Below are 16,685 nucleotides of genomic sequence, written 5' to 3' on the forward strand. Positions count from 1 at the left end.
CTCCCCAAGACCTGGGGTTTCCTCTTTCCTCTGATAGGTATGGGACTGGGTCCCACAGCTGGGTCCAGGGTTCTGGCTCTAGCCAGCAGTATGATGTTCTCTGTGCTTGCTGCAAAGTGTCTCCAGTGCCTCTGCCCCAGTTCTGTAGCTGAGCAGCCCCGGCTATGTGGCTGCTCTGACCCCGCATCCCTGGTCACTCTGCTTGGGGGAAGGAGTAGTAAGCATGGCTACAGCACTAAGCCGCTCTTAGTGCTGCTTCCACTGATGCCTGGACACTGCCACCAGGTGCTTGTCACAGGGTTCAGAGCCACTTAATGGAAGGGTAGCTTCTTAAAATGACAATGGATATTATAGTACATCTCTAGATCCAATAATTTCAGCTATTAAAATCCCATTCATAAAGTGAAGCCTGGGAGAAAATAAAAGCATTTAATAGAGATGCATTCACGTAACTTATGTGTGAGAGAGACACTGAGATTCTGTTCAATCCCACCAGCAAGGACCTTGCTGAGGCCCCACATTACAGAGTGGCCCACACTGGCAGTGTCCAGCAGAGGCTCAGCAGAGGCTCAGCAGAGCCAGTGTCACAAGATCGAGCCCAGGCTCGTGACAGCACTGACCTCAGGACAGGGCCTGCCAGCCCAGGTGGTGCCTGAAAGCCTGGGTCGGATCAGATTTCTTTCTGCGAAATCTTCATTTTTAGTACCTTGTGGCTTTGATGACAGCTCAATGTTCTCATGCGGGGCTGCAGAGTAGAATGCTGCTATAACAAAGTACCACAAACAAGGTGCTTAAAACAGCAAATTTATTCTCTCCCAGTTCTGGAGGACAGGAGTCTGAAATCAAGGTGTTGGCAGGGTCATGCTACCCCTGGAGGCTCTAGGGCCGAACCTTTCTTTGCCTCTTCTGGCTTCTGGGGCCTCCAGGCTTCCTTGGCTCGTGGCTGCATCACTGTAATCTCTGCCTCTGTCTTCACACAGCCTCCTCCTCTTCTGCGTCTATGCCTTCTCCTCTTCTGTGCTTTGATAGGATTATGGGCCTACCCAGGTAATTCAGGATAATCTCATCTCAAGATCTTTAATAATATCTGCAAAAATCCTTTTTCCAAATAGGGTCACATGTGCAGATTCCAGGCCACGGACATATCTTTTAGGGGCCACCATTCAACTCACTTCGTATTCCACTGAAGGTGGAGGATGGCTCTAAAGCCCCCGGTTTTGAAAAATTTCCCCAGGCTAATGTGGTGAGTTATTCCAGGGTCTACTCACCCTGGCCCTGCCCAGCCTCCCTCCTTCCCACTTCCCTGACATCCGAGGTCATTTTCATGCATGCTGAGCACTGACTGGAGAGATCTTCAGCACCTCGAGGCCTGCCCACGGGGGTACTCTACTGTCCACCCCATGCCAATTTTCCCAGATCAGGGCCCTGTGAGTCCCCAGGAGTACCTGGCCCCCCTATGTGCTTTCTGCTTTCTATGAACCCAGCTGAGGCCTGAGGGCTCTGCCTTGGATGTTGACCTCACACCATGAGGATCCAACTGCAGCCTCACTGGGGCTCTGAGGTTCAACCAGCTCCACCAGTTTCAGTCCTTCTGAAAGTTGTTGACACCTAAGGTGTACCCCTCACACATGTGCATATACACACACACACACACACACATGCCCCTCAGTGCCTCTCCAGGTGGACAGCAGCACCATTTGCCCTACAGGTATTCTGAAAAGATTATATTAGATTGAACTTTTAGAACTTAGCTCCTATTTTCCTATGAAGTTTCAATAGGTTAGAGATGACCTACTTTTCTTTTTTCATCACTTTCCTCATAATTTAAATGTTTTTGTGCAACTCTAAGTTGCAATTTGTAAATATTAAAATCACCAACTACGATTAAAGGAAGCCTTATTAGAGAGTCAAGTGATTACTGGACCCCTTGCTTATTTCTCTGTTTTACAGTATTGCCTATGAGCAGGGTTGCCTGCCTTCTAAGTATAAAAAAATGCTGGTTTTATTTTATCACGAGTAGTACACAGCGTCTAGAAGAAGCCAGTAAATACCCATATTTTGAATTTTCATTTTTAGCTAAGTTGCTATGGAAACTCCTCCTCTCCCCATTGCCCCCTCCTGGCTCCATCCCTCCCTTCGCCTGGGGTCCCCAAAGCACATCAGGTATGGGGAGCACTGAAACCCCAGCACTACCACTAGGGCTCTATGACCTTGGACCAGACACACAGGACCAACTTACCCTTCAGGCACAGGAGGCACCATGCCTAGGGCCCACCATACTCTTAGGATCCCATTAAAATGTTATTTTTTTATTACAAAATACATATATATATATAACTTTAGATTGAAGAAAATGTTTTAATACATATCAATGTATTTGTCTTTATACCAATGCAGTTATAAAATAGAACTGTTAATATTTTTGATGGAGGAAGGGGCCCAGGAAGATCAGAGTGCACGTAGACACACCTTCTTTCTGAGCCTGGTTCCTCAGGGGGATGGTGAGTGTGATTGTTTTTAGTCCCTGAGGCTGTTGTAAGGAGCCAAGGAGCAAAAAACTGGATGCATGGTAAGTGCTCAATAAATGATGCTTCTCTCATATCCTCTATCCCTTTCTGAGCTCCAAAGAAACACTCCCAGGCCCCACCCTATGAGTTAGGCATTCTTTCCATTTAAGGGATGGAGAAGCTGAGGCTGTGAGAGAGAAGGGCCAGATTCATCCCTCTGTGCTCTACCCTGTCAGACATGGAGGCCCTTATGTAGGAAATATTTTTGACTGGGCACGGTGGCTCATGCCTGTAATCCCAACACTCTGGGAGGCCGAGGTGGGTGGATCACCTGAGGTCAGGAGTGTGAGACCAGCCTGGCCAACATGGGGAAACCCTGTTTCTACTAAAAATACAAAAATTAGCCAGGCGTGGTGGCGGGTGCCTGTAATCCCAGCTACTCGGAAGGCTGAGGCAGGAAAGTCGCTTGAACCCAAGAGGTGGCGGTTGCAGTGAGCCCAGATCTCACCATTGCACTGCAGCCTGGGCAACAAGAGCGAAACTCTGTCCTCCAACACGACAGGACAGGACAGGACAGGACAGGACAGGACAGGACAGGACAGGACAGGACAGGACAAGACAAGACAAGACAAGGAAAAGAAATAATTTCGGGCTTGAGGATTGCCTGAGCCTGGAAGGTCAAGGTTGCCGTGAGTCGTGAACATGCCATTGTGCTCTAGCCTGGATGAGAGAGTGAGACCCTGGAGAGGGAAGGAAGGAAGGAAGGAAAGGGAGGGAAAGAAAGAGAAAGAAAGAAAGGAAGGAAGGAAGAAAGAAAGGAAAGAAGGAAGGAAGGAAGAAAGAAAAGAATGAAGGAAGGAAAGGAAGGAAGGAAGGAAGAAAGAAAGAAAGGAAGGAAGGAAAGAGAAAAGAAATATTTTGTGCCACCTTCCTCCCCCATTTTACTAGGCTGAAATAAAATTAATAGATAATAACCTAACTATATGCCTAATTTCAAAAAATCAACACAACGGCCTAGAGAAGAAATAAAAAGATAGTAACTTACAGTAAAATAATATGTATTTCAGTAGACAGAGGTGGAGGCCCGATTTTGCTAGAAGCCAACAGGAAGCAGGCAAACACTTGGCCCCCTACATGGAAACCCACAAATGGAGCTGCTGCACATGTTAACCTCAAGTTTCTCTGACATAGTGAACAACTCTCAACAAAACTCCGAATAAAACTAAGCCTAGTCTTTTCCCCAGTTTGCATAGTACTTGCATTGCTGAAAAATTCAGTGTGAATTAAACTGAATATTTTGTTTACATACCAAACTGAATTAGCTTTTATGCTCAGAAGTTTATCAGCAGGTTGTTCATGTACATAAAATTTCAGTGGGACATTCCAAAGTCATGCAGGAGAAGAGACAGTTTCACCTGGCAGGACTGTCTTGCACATTGCAGGGTGTCCAGCAGCCCCGTCCCTGTGAAAAGCCAGTGGTGCTCAACATCATTAGGCTAGCCACGAGCAGCCCTGAAGAGCACTGTGGACAGAGCCCACAGGGAAGTAGGCCCTGGAAACACCCCTTCCTGTACAGAGGATAGAGTGAGAAACTGTAGAGCTGCCGAAGGGGGCAGCTCTGAGGCTGCTATAAATGTCTCTAAATTTTTTTCTAAGCTCTATTTCTAAGACTATTTCTTACCATTAAACCAACTACAGATCTTGATCCTCTGATGCAAATCTTGATGCCTATTAGCTGGTTGCCCTGGTGAATGCTAAATGAGTTTTAGATTTTAATCCTGTAACATTCAGTCCTCTGAAGACCTGCTTGATGCTAAGACCTTATATACGGAAATTTACCTACATGCAAATGGACACATCTGCTGAGGCCGCATGCAAAGCAACCCTTCAGACACTCAGAATCAGCAGATCCTTGCCCTGGGGAAATGCTGTCCCAGCGAGCGCTCTCTAAGCCAAGGCGTCTTCTGGTACTTTCTCGGGAGATCCCTTGTTTGTTTATTGTGCTTTCCTATGTGCGACTAACCTCACATTTGCATAGCTGATTACCTACATTTCCAGTGGGCTTGTATTCCTCTGGGGTTTTGAAGAGCCCTTAGAATTTGTCCTCTTTGGAGCAAGATTTTCAGGCCACGAGCAACCGGGAGCTCCCAAACTTGCCACTAGGGGACTGCTTTTCACTGGCCCTGCTCAGCCGCAGGTGCCGGAAGTTGTGTCTGGGGAAGCGCTGGCTCCTTCCTGCTGGGATTTGTATCAGGGCAATCAAGGTCTTTCCTGCCCTGGCCCTGCCATGCTCTGGACTCCCACTCCCTTCTGTACACTGCCTCCCAGCATCCTATCTACATAGACCTGAAAAATAAAAGGCAGTAAAAAAACCCTTTGTTTTTGTTCACTCTCATCTTTCTGCTGCTTTTCTGTCTGACTGAAGCTTTCTCCTGCTTCTAGGCCTCAGAGAAGCCGTGCTGGCCCCAACCAGGTAATACTCTATCCTATAGAGCAGCATTTAATACACAGCCGGAAGTGGGATCGGGTCTCCGCTTCTGGCTGCCTTCCTTTGGGATCAGGCTTAGCAGCGGCTCACAAGTGGTCCCTTAGCATCCTGGGCATGAGGTCCACCGATGCACTTACTTTCCTCCACCACAGTGGTCCCTTTGTTACTGGCAAGGCTAGGAGCTTCTGGAGAGTGAGAACATGCATTTGTTTGTTTTTCTAGTTTTGTGGCTCCTATCTTTAGCAAATCACTGCACAGGTAATATGCACTCAACTACAGTTGATTGAATTAATAAATTACCACTTTCAGAGCTAAAAGAAAGATCACTTACTCTACGGATCATCACGGGCCCAGAGAAGCACAATAGCTTGGCTGAACTAAACCAGCAAGTTTTGGTTAGGACTAAATTAAATTCAGTGAGTAAATACATTGTTTCAAACCCTTGGTTTTTAAAAATCTAGCCCTGTGCACAAGAACTTTTTTTTTCCCTGTGAGAAACACTGCAATCCGGTAAGAACTGGTGCTCCAATGATGTTGCAGCCAAGTGATACAGTTTCGATATGTGTCCCCACTCCTCATCTCATACTGAAATGTAATCTCCGGTGTTGGAGGTGGGGTTTGGTGCGAGGTGATTGGATCATGCGGGCAGATTGCTCATGGAAGGTTTAGCACCATCCCCCTTGGTGCTGTCCTCTCAATAGCGAGCAAGTTCTCTTGAGATCTGGTCTTTGAAAAGTGTGTAGCGCCTCCGGCCTTGCTTTCCTGCTCCCGCTTTCGCCATGTGAAGTGCCTGCTTCCGCTTTTGTTTTCTGCCATGAAAAAGCTCCATGAGGCCTCCCAAGAAGCAGATGCCACCATGCTTCCTGTACAGGCTGCAGAACCATGAGCCAACTAAACCTCTTTACTTATAAATTAACCAATCTCAGGTATTTCTTTACAGCAATTAAAGAACAGACTAATACACCAACCCTCAGCAAAGGTTTACTGAATGAATCAATGAATTGACAGAACAATGAATGAATGAATGACTTATCTCTTTGTATTAAACTCTTTAATATGAAGTAGATACACACACAGAAAAGCACACAAGTTATAAGTAAATAGCAAAAAATTCCCACAAAATGAACACACTTAAGTACCACAAAAAACAAACTAACTACCAACCATGTCAATAAATGAAACAATACCAGCACTCCAAAGCCCACTTCACACCCTTGCCCAATTGCTGCCTATTCCATCCTCTCCACAAGCAACCACTTTCCCAACTTTTATCACCACAGATTTGTTTTGCCTGTTTTTGATCTTTATGTAAATGGCATAATACAGCATGATTTCTTTATGTTTGCCTTTTTTTTTCGGCTTAACATTGTGTTTAGGAGATTCATGTATATTATAGTATATTAGCTGTGATTTGTTCATTTTCATTGCTAAGTAGAATTCTATTGTATGATTACACCATGGTTTATCCATTCTTCTACTGATAGATATCTGGGTTCTTTCTGGTTTGGGGTTACTATAAATAATACTGCCTGTGAACATTCTTGTCCAAAGATTTGGACATTAACATATAATTTGCACATGAACATATATTTCCCCCAAGAGTATTCATGGGAATAGATTTGCTATCATAAGGTATGTATATGTCTAACTGTAGTAGATAAAGCCAATCTATTTTCCAAAGTCGTTATATCAGTTTGCATGCTCACCAGAAGTGTGTGGACATTCCCATTGGGTCACATCTTCACCAGCATTTGGTATTGCCAGTCATTTTAAATTCAGTGATTTGAAGGGATGTGTAGTCATAACCGTTATGGTTTAACTGTTTTTCCTTGATTAGTAATCAACCTGTTTACTGACCATTTGAATATCCTTATTTTTGGAAGTTCCTGTCCAAATCTCTTGCCTATTTTTTGGTAGTTGGGTTGTCTGTTTTTTGTTTTAATTGACTTACAGGAACTCTTTATATAATTTAGGCACTGTCTCTTTGTTGCTTACGTATGTTGTATCTTTTGTTACTTAGTCATTTGCCGTTTTCACTCTTTTATGTTGTCTTTATGAAAAAAATTCACGTACAAGAATAGAGGAAAGTAGCATAACAAACCCACATATCCCTATCACCCAGTTGCAACTCAGGCCAATCTTATTATTAACCCATTTCCTACCCTCTTTCCCATCCCCACTCCCACAACCACAAAATATTTTGTAGCAAATCCTAGATACCATATTCTTTCACTGTAAATATTTTAGTATACTTCACAAGAATGTAAGGACTCTTAAAATATAACAACAATACCATTATCAAACCTAAAAGTATTAACAATAATTCCGGCCGGGTGCAGTGGCTCACACCTGTAATCCCAGCACTTTGGGAGGCTGAGGCAGGTGGATCATCTGAGGTTAGGAGTTTGAGACCAGCCTGGCCAACATGATGAAACCCCGTCTCTACTAAAAACACAAAAATTAGCCGGGTGGTGGTGGTGCACACCTGTAATTCCAGCTTCTTGGGAGGCTGAGGCATGAGAATCACTTGAGCTCAGGAGGCGGAAGTGCAGTGAGTCGAGATGGTGTCACTGCAGCCTGGGTGACAGAGTGAGACTCTGTCTCAAAAAAAAAAAAAAAATCATAGTATCTATCAACGAATGCCAGTTCGCTTTCATATTTACCTGATCACAGTTTTTTTCCCTCTGTACATGATTATTTTGCTTCAGAATAAATAATTTTCCTTCCTTTTTTATTGCACTGAATAGCTCTTCCAGTACAATGTTGAATAGAAGTGGTGAATGTGAGTAGCCTTTAGTATTCAGTTTTTATCTTCACTATTGGCTTTTTAAAAAGTGATTGCTTTAGGACTTACAGCATGTATCTTGAACTTTGTTCTCTGTGCTTTAGTTTGGATAAGTTTACATTTTTATGTCTTCAAGTTCAGGATATTTTCTTCTACAATTTCTAATATGTTATTGATCCCATCCAATAAAAATTTCATTTCAGATACTGTATTTTTATTTCTAGAGTTCCCATTTATTTTAAAAATATCTTCCATTTTTCTCATTATGTTATTCTTGATATCTTCAAGTATATAAAGCATATTTAAATAGCTATTTTAATATTCTTTTCTGCTAAATGTATCATCTCTCTCATTTCTGGGTCTGTTTCTATTCACTAGTTTACTCTTGATTGTGGGTCACATTTTTTGGCATCTTTATAGGTCTACTAATTTATTATTGGATGATAGATACTGTGAATCATGTTGTGGATAGATAGATATTGTTATTTAAAGAGTGTTGAGCTCTGCTAGAGCAGGCAGTTACATTCATTGTGAATCTATTTGATATTTTAGTAAATTATGTTGAGCTCTGTTCTCGGGGATCAGTATCTAGAACAGTCTTCATAGCTATTTTAGCCCCACTTCTAAAGTATGAATCTTCTGCAGTCTCTACAGAATGGTGCATATATTCAAGAAGGCTTTTCCACTCTGGTTGGTGGGAGCTTGAACGTTCCCTGACTCAATGTGAGCTCTGGGAATTAGATAAGTTATTACAAATATTTTCACTTAGTATTTCTAATTTCCTGAGATAAGAGAATTCAGGGAAAAGTAGAGTAAGTTTGCCAAAAACCAGAATTTCTTGTTAATGCGATTTAACAAAAAAATCTGAAAATTATCCCTCCTCCTTTCCTCTTATTTATCCTTCACATTTAGGCCTGTAGATTCTGTACCCTAATATTTTTCAGATGTATTTCCTCATCTCCATTCCCACCACCACTAACTTAGTTTGAACCCAAAACTGCTGGTTTTAAACACTAGCTTCACCACATAATACGTTTGCAATCTTGGGTTAATTGATACATTTCCTGTGCCTCAGTTTCTTCATCTGTAAAATGGGGATCATACTAGTATATAATATAAAAAGGATTATATTAGGCTCAAAGGTTTACACCTTGATTTTTTTTCCCCAAATACCTCAACTTCAAGGAGATGCACCTTGCTTTTTAAACTTAAAAACTTGTTTTTGCTATTTTTACTATATTTGTACAGATGTTGCACAGATCCACATTATTTAAGAAATGGGCTCTCTCTTCCTTTTTCCACCATCATGGTGTGTGCTTGACTCCACTTCTTGTCATGTCTTCTCACAAGACTTTCAGGATTAAGCATTTCCTGGCCAAGTAACAATAGCAAAATCATCTCATTCCCCAGTGGATTTGGATAAAAACTGGTAATAAAATCAGGTACAACTCCAAAAGGAGACATTGGAGAGGAAGCAAGCTGGGTCTCTAAGGAATTGCACATGAGATGGCACACATTTATGCAGTGTCAAGGTCATGACCATCTTCCCATAGCAAGCTGAAAATGTCACCACTATCCGGACAGTTGGACATGTTTTATTGGGAATATATTTTTTCTCTTTTTTCTTTGTGTATGTGTTGTGTGTGTGCTAGTAGGCTTGGTTTAGTAATAAATATGTGAGACCTTTAGTTTCAAAAAAAAGAAAAGAAAAAGAAAGAAATGGCTACACAGTATTCCATTGCATGTATCAATCATAATTTAACAGTCTCTTATTGAGAAGCGTTTTAGGTTGTCGACAAATTTTGGTATTATAAACAATGCAAGAGGTATTATAAATAGACTTCACTGTCCTTTTGCAAATATATTTTGTGTTAAATTTATAGCAATATATTGCCAAATTAAAAGCCATGTGCATTTTAAATTTTGATCAAATTTTTCTCCATAGAAGGGTACTAACTTACAATTTCAGCAACCACATGTGAGATAATCTGCATTCTGATCAACAACGCACACTATCAAACTTGATTTTTGAGAATTAGATGGGTGTAACATTTTGGTATTAATGTTTACTTTTACATTTTTAAAATTAGAAGTTGAGTGTTTTTATGTGCTTACAAGCCATTTGTATCTCCTTACTCTTATTTTTAATTTGTTTTTCTACTGGACTGTTTTTCAGTTTTATAAGAAACTTTTAAAACTCTTTATAAATTAAGGAAATATATGTGTTGCATAAAGTTTCCTCCCAGCTTGTCATTTTATTATTTTAAACATACATAGTTTAACATTGTTTTTTTTTTTTTTGAGACAGAGTCTCACTCTGTTGCCAGGCTGGAGTACAGTGGCTCGATCTCGGCTCACTGCAGCCTCCATCTCCTGGGTTCAAGCGATTCTTGTGCCTCAGCCTCCTGAGCAGATGGGATGACAGGCATGCACCACCACGCCCAGCTAATTTTTGTATTTTTAGTAGAGACAGGGTTTCACCATATTGGCCAGGATGGTCTCGATCTCTTGACCTCGTGATCTGCCTGCCTCGGCCTCCCAAAGTGCTGGGATTACAGGCCTGAGCCACGCGTCTGGCATATAGTTTAACTATTTTTTAAGACTATTTTTGTAGAGCAGGTTAAGGTTCACATCAAAATTGAGAGGAAAATATAGAGATTTCTCATAAGCCCCCTACCCCTACACATGCACAGCCTCCACCATTATCAACATCCCACACCAGAGTGGTACCTTTTTTTTTTTTTTTTGAGACAGGGTCTCACTGTGTTGCCCAGGGTGGAGCGCAGTGGCGCGAACGATCTAAGCTCACTGCAACCTCTGCTTCTTGGGTTCAAGTGATTCTTGTGCCTCAGTCTCCTGAGCAGATGGGACTACAGGCGTGCACCACCATGTCTGTAATGTTTTGTATTTTTATTAGAGACAAGGTTTCACCATGTTGGTCAGGCTGGTCTTGAACTCCTAGCCTCAAATGATCCACCCACCTTGGCCTCCCAAAGTGTTGGGATTACAGGCATGAGACACCATGCCTGGCCCAGAGTGGTACCTTTTTCTTACAATTGTTGAACCTATATTGCCATACTTATCACCCAAAGTCCGTAGTTTATCTTAAAGCTCACTCTAGGTGTTGTATATTCCATGGGTTTGGACAAATGTTCAATGGCATGTATCTACCATTACGGTATCATAGAGAGTTGTTTCACTGCCGTATAGATCCTCTGTGCTCTGCCTCTTGCCCCTTCTCCCCACAACCTCCCAATCCCTGGTAACCACTGATCTTTTTACTGTCTCCATAGTTTGGCCTTTTACAGAATGTCATATCGTTGGAATAACGGAAGCTGTTTCAGATTGGCTTCTTTCACTTAGTAATATGCATTTAAGTTTCCTCCATATCTTTTCATGGCTGGATGGCTTATTTCTTTTATTTTTTTATTTTTCTTTTCTTTTTTTTTTTTGTTTTTTTGAGACGGAGTCTCGCTCTGTCACCCAGGCTGGAGTGCAGTGGCGTGATCTTGGCTCACTGCAAGCTCCACCTCCCGGGTTCACACCATTCTTCTGTCTCAGCCTCCCTATTAGCTGGGACTACAGGCACCCGCCACCATGCCCGGCTAAGGCTTATTTCTTTTTAGTGATAAATAATAGTCCATTGTCTGGATGTACTACAGTTTATCCATTTACCTATTAACATCTTGTTTGGTCAATTACAATTAAAGCTCCTATAAACACCCATGTGCAGGTGTTGTTTTGTTTTTTTATTTTTATTTTTAGAGACAGGATCTCACTTTGTTGACCAGGCTGGTGTGCAGCGGCTCTTCACAGGTGTGATCCGAGCTATAGCCTCAAACTCCTGGGCTCAAGTGATCCTCCTGCCTCAGCCTCTGAGTAGCTGGGGTTATGGCACGTGTCACCGTGACTGGCTTATGTGCTACATTTTATGTGGATGTAAGTTTTCAGCTCCTCTGGGTAAATACCAAGGAGTGCAATGGCTGGATTATATGTTAGGAGTATGTTTAGTTTTGTAAGAACCCGCCAAACTGTCTTCCAAATTGGTTGTATCATTTTGCATAATCAGTAGCAAGGAACAAGAGTTCCTGTTGCTCTACACCCTCATCAGCATTTGGTGTTGTCAGTGTTCTGGATTTGGGGCATTTTGTTGTGCAAGTTATCAATACTTGCCTTATGGTTCTGGGTCTTGTATTTCATTATGCCACTCAGATGGTATTTTATTTTTCACTTGTGTGGTCTTTTTTTTTTTAATGTTGAAATCTCTGTCCGTCCTATTTGGGATTTATTTTTATATGAGGAGTAGGACAGGAATCTAGCTTTATGTTTTTTCCAAGGAGCTGTCAGTTTTCCCACAATTTCTTGAATAATCTAACTTGTCCAACTAGTTTGGAATGCTACTTTTATAAGATAATAAATAAGCCAGTCTATCATTGATAGACTGGATTAAGAAAATGTGGCACATATACACCATGGAATACTATGCAGCCATAAAAAATGATGAGTTCATGTCCTTTGTAGGGACATGAATGAAGCTGGAAACCATCATTCTCAGCAAACTATCGCAAGGACAAAAAACCAAACACTGCATGTTCTCACTCATAGGTGGGAATTGAACAATGAGAACACCTGGGCACAGGCAGGGGAACATCACACACCGGGACCTGTTGTGGGATGGGGAGAAGGGGGAGAGATAGCATTAGGAGATATACCTAATGTAAATGACGAGTTAATGGGTGCAGCACACCAACATGGCACATGTATACATATGTAACAAACCTGCACATTGTGCACAAGTGCCCTAGAACTTAAAGTATAATAAAAAATATATATATATAAAAAGATAATAAATAAGCATAAGTGAGTTTCTTCGTGGATTCTGTTTTCTGTTCATTGAATCTCCTGATTATTTCCTCTCCAGAAGAAAATGGGACCTTATTCATTTACAGGCTTTAATGTCTGTTACAGTCTCTCTCACTACTTACTATTTTATTTCCCTCAGAAATTTTCTTTGCATTCCTTCCTTTTAATTCCAGTATCATTCTATAAAATTCCTACTGTTAAAAAATACTAAAAAAAATTTAAAAAAAATACTATTTTATTGAGGTAACATAAAATGTACAAACTAATTTAGAGATAGTTGACTTTATATTACTATTTTCTTTTCCAAGAATAAGATAAACTTTCTGTTACATTATGCAGTCATTTAAAATTTTTCCGTGTATATATTTTCTACATTTCTTATATATTACCTGTTTTTTTTTTTACCTGCTGTGGTATATAAGGTAGTTCTTGTATTATATTTCCCATCTGGTTATTGTTTGTTTATATTAAAACTATTGTGTACTTTAATAAAATAACCACTTTTTGATGCTTTCTTTAGTTCCCAGATTTGGGGGTGATCATCTTGAGAGATCTAAAAATACAATTGCAGTCTTAATAAATCATGATCATTTTGCCTTGTTTCCAATTTTTATATCTCTTCTTTCCCTAACTGTATTGGATGGTGCTTCTAGAACTCTGGGAAATGGCAGTAGGAGCCTGAATCCTCAGTCTTGCTCTTTTTTTTTTTTTTTTTTTTTCTCCAGGGTCTTCAGCACTGTGACCCAGTCTTGCTCAGATTCTAACGTCTTTCTCTTTGGTGTGTGGGAAGGTCTGTGGTTGAGTCAAGGTCAGAGCTTCTTTGCCTTGTTTCTAGGCCATTCAGAGAAACCACACCTTAAGGTAAGGGAGTTCTCCACAGGGACCAGTCACCTCCCTGGAGTTATGCCCCGGGGTTTGAGTCCCTGCAGAGATGCACGTCTTGAAAAGAGTAGCTGCCTGAGACAGAATGTGGGTATTCCTGTTCTCCCATCCAGGCGGTTTCCCACCCAGTTATGTCATTGCCAAAGACACATTTTTTATGTATTAACTGTAACTCATTTGCCATTTGTACTTTACATGTGTGCTTATCCAAATAGTCTGTTTTTCTAATTATAATTTAAGCTTTTAAAATTCTGGAACCAAATTATATACCTCTATAAACACCCGGTCCCCGGCATAAAGTCTTGCATTCAGTAGATTCTCAATCAATGATTAACTGAAGTTAATTATGTGAGGCACTTCGAAGTGAGGAAAGTACACTTCATATAAGACACAAGTTCTTAGTAACTATGAGGACAGTCGTCTTAGTCATCTCTCAGTGCTGTTTCCAGATCAAAGAGATAATGGATGGAAGAAAACTTGGAATATTTGTAACATTGCTAAGGCTGACTTTCCATTCCACATACCATATTGTAATGAAATGATGATTATTGTTTGTTTTCTTAACTAGACCTTGAGCTCTTTGAGGACAGGAACCAAGTCTTATTTATCCTTAAATTCTTGGAACCCACTCCAGGTCTTGACATGTAGTGAGTACATAATCAATGTAGAACTGAACAGAATTACAACCAACAGCATGTCTTCTGATATGAGGCCAGTTATGCTCTTGTCTGAAGGTCATGAGGTACAGCTTCTATTCTAAATGGCCAAAATGGACCAACCACCAAAGATGGGACCTGGCTCCAGGGACAGCAAGCATAAGTCCTTGGAGCTCCCTAGCTCCAGTTTCTGATGGTTCATCTGATAATTAATTACACGTTTCTTGGGGCTATCTCTACTTCTGTTCAATTATTTTATCCTCTTAACTTTTTTTTTTTCCCACACATTTAGGTAAGCAACTTATGGGGATTGGGATATCATTGTATTTTTTAAAAAGATTTCCTTGCTCCTAGCACAAAATATTGTTTCTTCTGCTGACCCAGGCTCATCTAAGTCTTTTTTCTCCTCTTCTATTCCTAGACTGATCTCTTTACTTCCTCTGCTAGATTCTTTTTTTGCTACCCTCTGGATTCCTGGGCCAACTTTTAATGATGCCAATAATTGCCAGGCACTGTGTGGGGCACTTAACATAGAGAAGGTATCACCACACACATTTGCAGATGAGGATGCATTTGAAAGTTTTCTTTTTCTATTCTCTTCAAGTAAGGCAAGACAGTTTGGCTCCCTGGATTTTAGGAGGTGTGCAGGGTCTCCATGGAGAACACTGATGAGAGAATGCACTGGTAACTTTACCTCATCATGTGAAGAATCTCACTGAATTTTAAACAATTATTAGATTACCTAGGTGACTTATAAGCACTGGGAAATGTGCATATTAAAAGTACCAGCATCTGTAGTTTTCTGAAGTGCAGATCTGTTTTTGGGGGTTTCGAAAGCACGTCCTCTGCCTTTGCTCTGCCTAGATGAAGACCTTATTTGAAGACCAAACTTTGTGTGAGACTTTATCATGAAAGCCTGCGAGGACCTTGGGGAGGTCCCAAGAGAGCAAAACTATAGGGAGTCTTACTGGGAAGAGTCTGCTTGGGACTTGAGTCTTAATGGATAGGAACAATGATTGCTAAACTTTTTGACTTATGTTCCTTATCAGTAAAAACTGAAATTAAGCTACATTTATGCCCATGCCTCTATTTGTATGTCTATTTCAAAATCATACACATATATGACTACAGCATTATCTTACATAGGACAGAAAATATATACAAAAATGGAACATTTTAAATGATGAGAGAAAACTGAAAAAATAATATTTTAATAATACTTTTAATTATCTGTACAAGACCAAATTGTTTCCCCTATTTCCTGATATTTTTCTTCTTGTTCCTTATGACGTGCTGATTCCAAGAATTCATGCAATCACACTTCACTATCTTCCATTGGCCTGAGAGTGAGCTTCAGGTAAGGCCAAAGCTTCTCTAGAGACAGAAGAGAATATGGGGTCCAATTCCAGTGGGGCTGGCACAGTTCCAATTCCATTTCAGTTCAACAAAACTGAACTGGAGCCCTGTGACAGAAAGAAATTGTTTTATTTGCCTAACATTCTTGTTGGCTTCTAGCAAATTCACCTCCTACCATTTTTGGGGTAATTCCTCCTCCTCCCTGACTTCAGTTGTGCAGTTCTAGTCATGACTGCAATCATCACACTTCAATCTGATCACTTCAGTAGTAAGGATGTGACTCAACCCATGCCGAGGAGTTTTCTCCCCCACCCCAGGGAGACTTTTGAAGACTGGAGGTCTTTAGCAGTGGTGATGGTCGGGCACCACCATCTCAGTTGACCAAACTGGAAAATACACTAAAGAGCCTCAGCAGCCATGGTTCCTCTGTGTGGAATGAGTCCATCAGCCTTTGATGCAAGAAAAGAGCTTATAAGTACAGAGGAGGAAAAAAAAAAAGAAAAAGAAAGCTGAAAGTTCTTGTTAGCTACAACCTTGGCCTTTCCTAATCACGTAAACCACTAAATAATGGCTAAAGTAGTTTGAATTTAGTTCTATTACTTACGATTAAAACTGCCCTGATGATGACAACTCTCCCTTAACATGTACTTGGTCCCATGGCCAGTGTTGAGGAAACAAAGATGCATATGATTCTGTATCTGTTCTCAAGGAACTGAGAATCTGTGAGGAGAGAAAGATACCTCAACAAATAAGCACAAAGCAATGTGATATGATATAGGGCATGCAGACAGGAGTGGCTGTGAGGGGGAAACAGCTCAGGAAATGCTAACACTGAAGATGGAATTTTGAAGCAGGCCTTCAGGGCTCTGGAGTCAAAGCAAATAAGGACTTATTAGAATGAGCATTTGTGACCAGTCGCCAGCGCTTTCTAACTAGGCAATTTACTTAACTTCTCAGTGGCTCCGTTCCTCACGTGTAAGATGAAGATCATAGTAGTACCTGTCTCGCAAATTTTGGTGAACATTAAATGAACATTGTATAATGCTTATACAATGTTTAGTACAGTAACATCTTTGCAAATGTTAAAGATTACCATCATCCTTACCCTCAGGGCAGGGACCATTACCATATATTTTTAGGATTGTATC

Source organism: Pongo pygmaeus, chromosome 7 (genome assembly GCF_028885625.2).
Source record: "Pongo pygmaeus isolate AG05252 chromosome 7, NHGRI_mPonPyg2-v2.0_pri, whole genome shotgun sequence".
In the NCBI taxonomy this organism is placed as follows: Eukaryota; Metazoa; Chordata; class Mammalia; order Primates; family Hominidae; genus Pongo; species Pongo pygmaeus.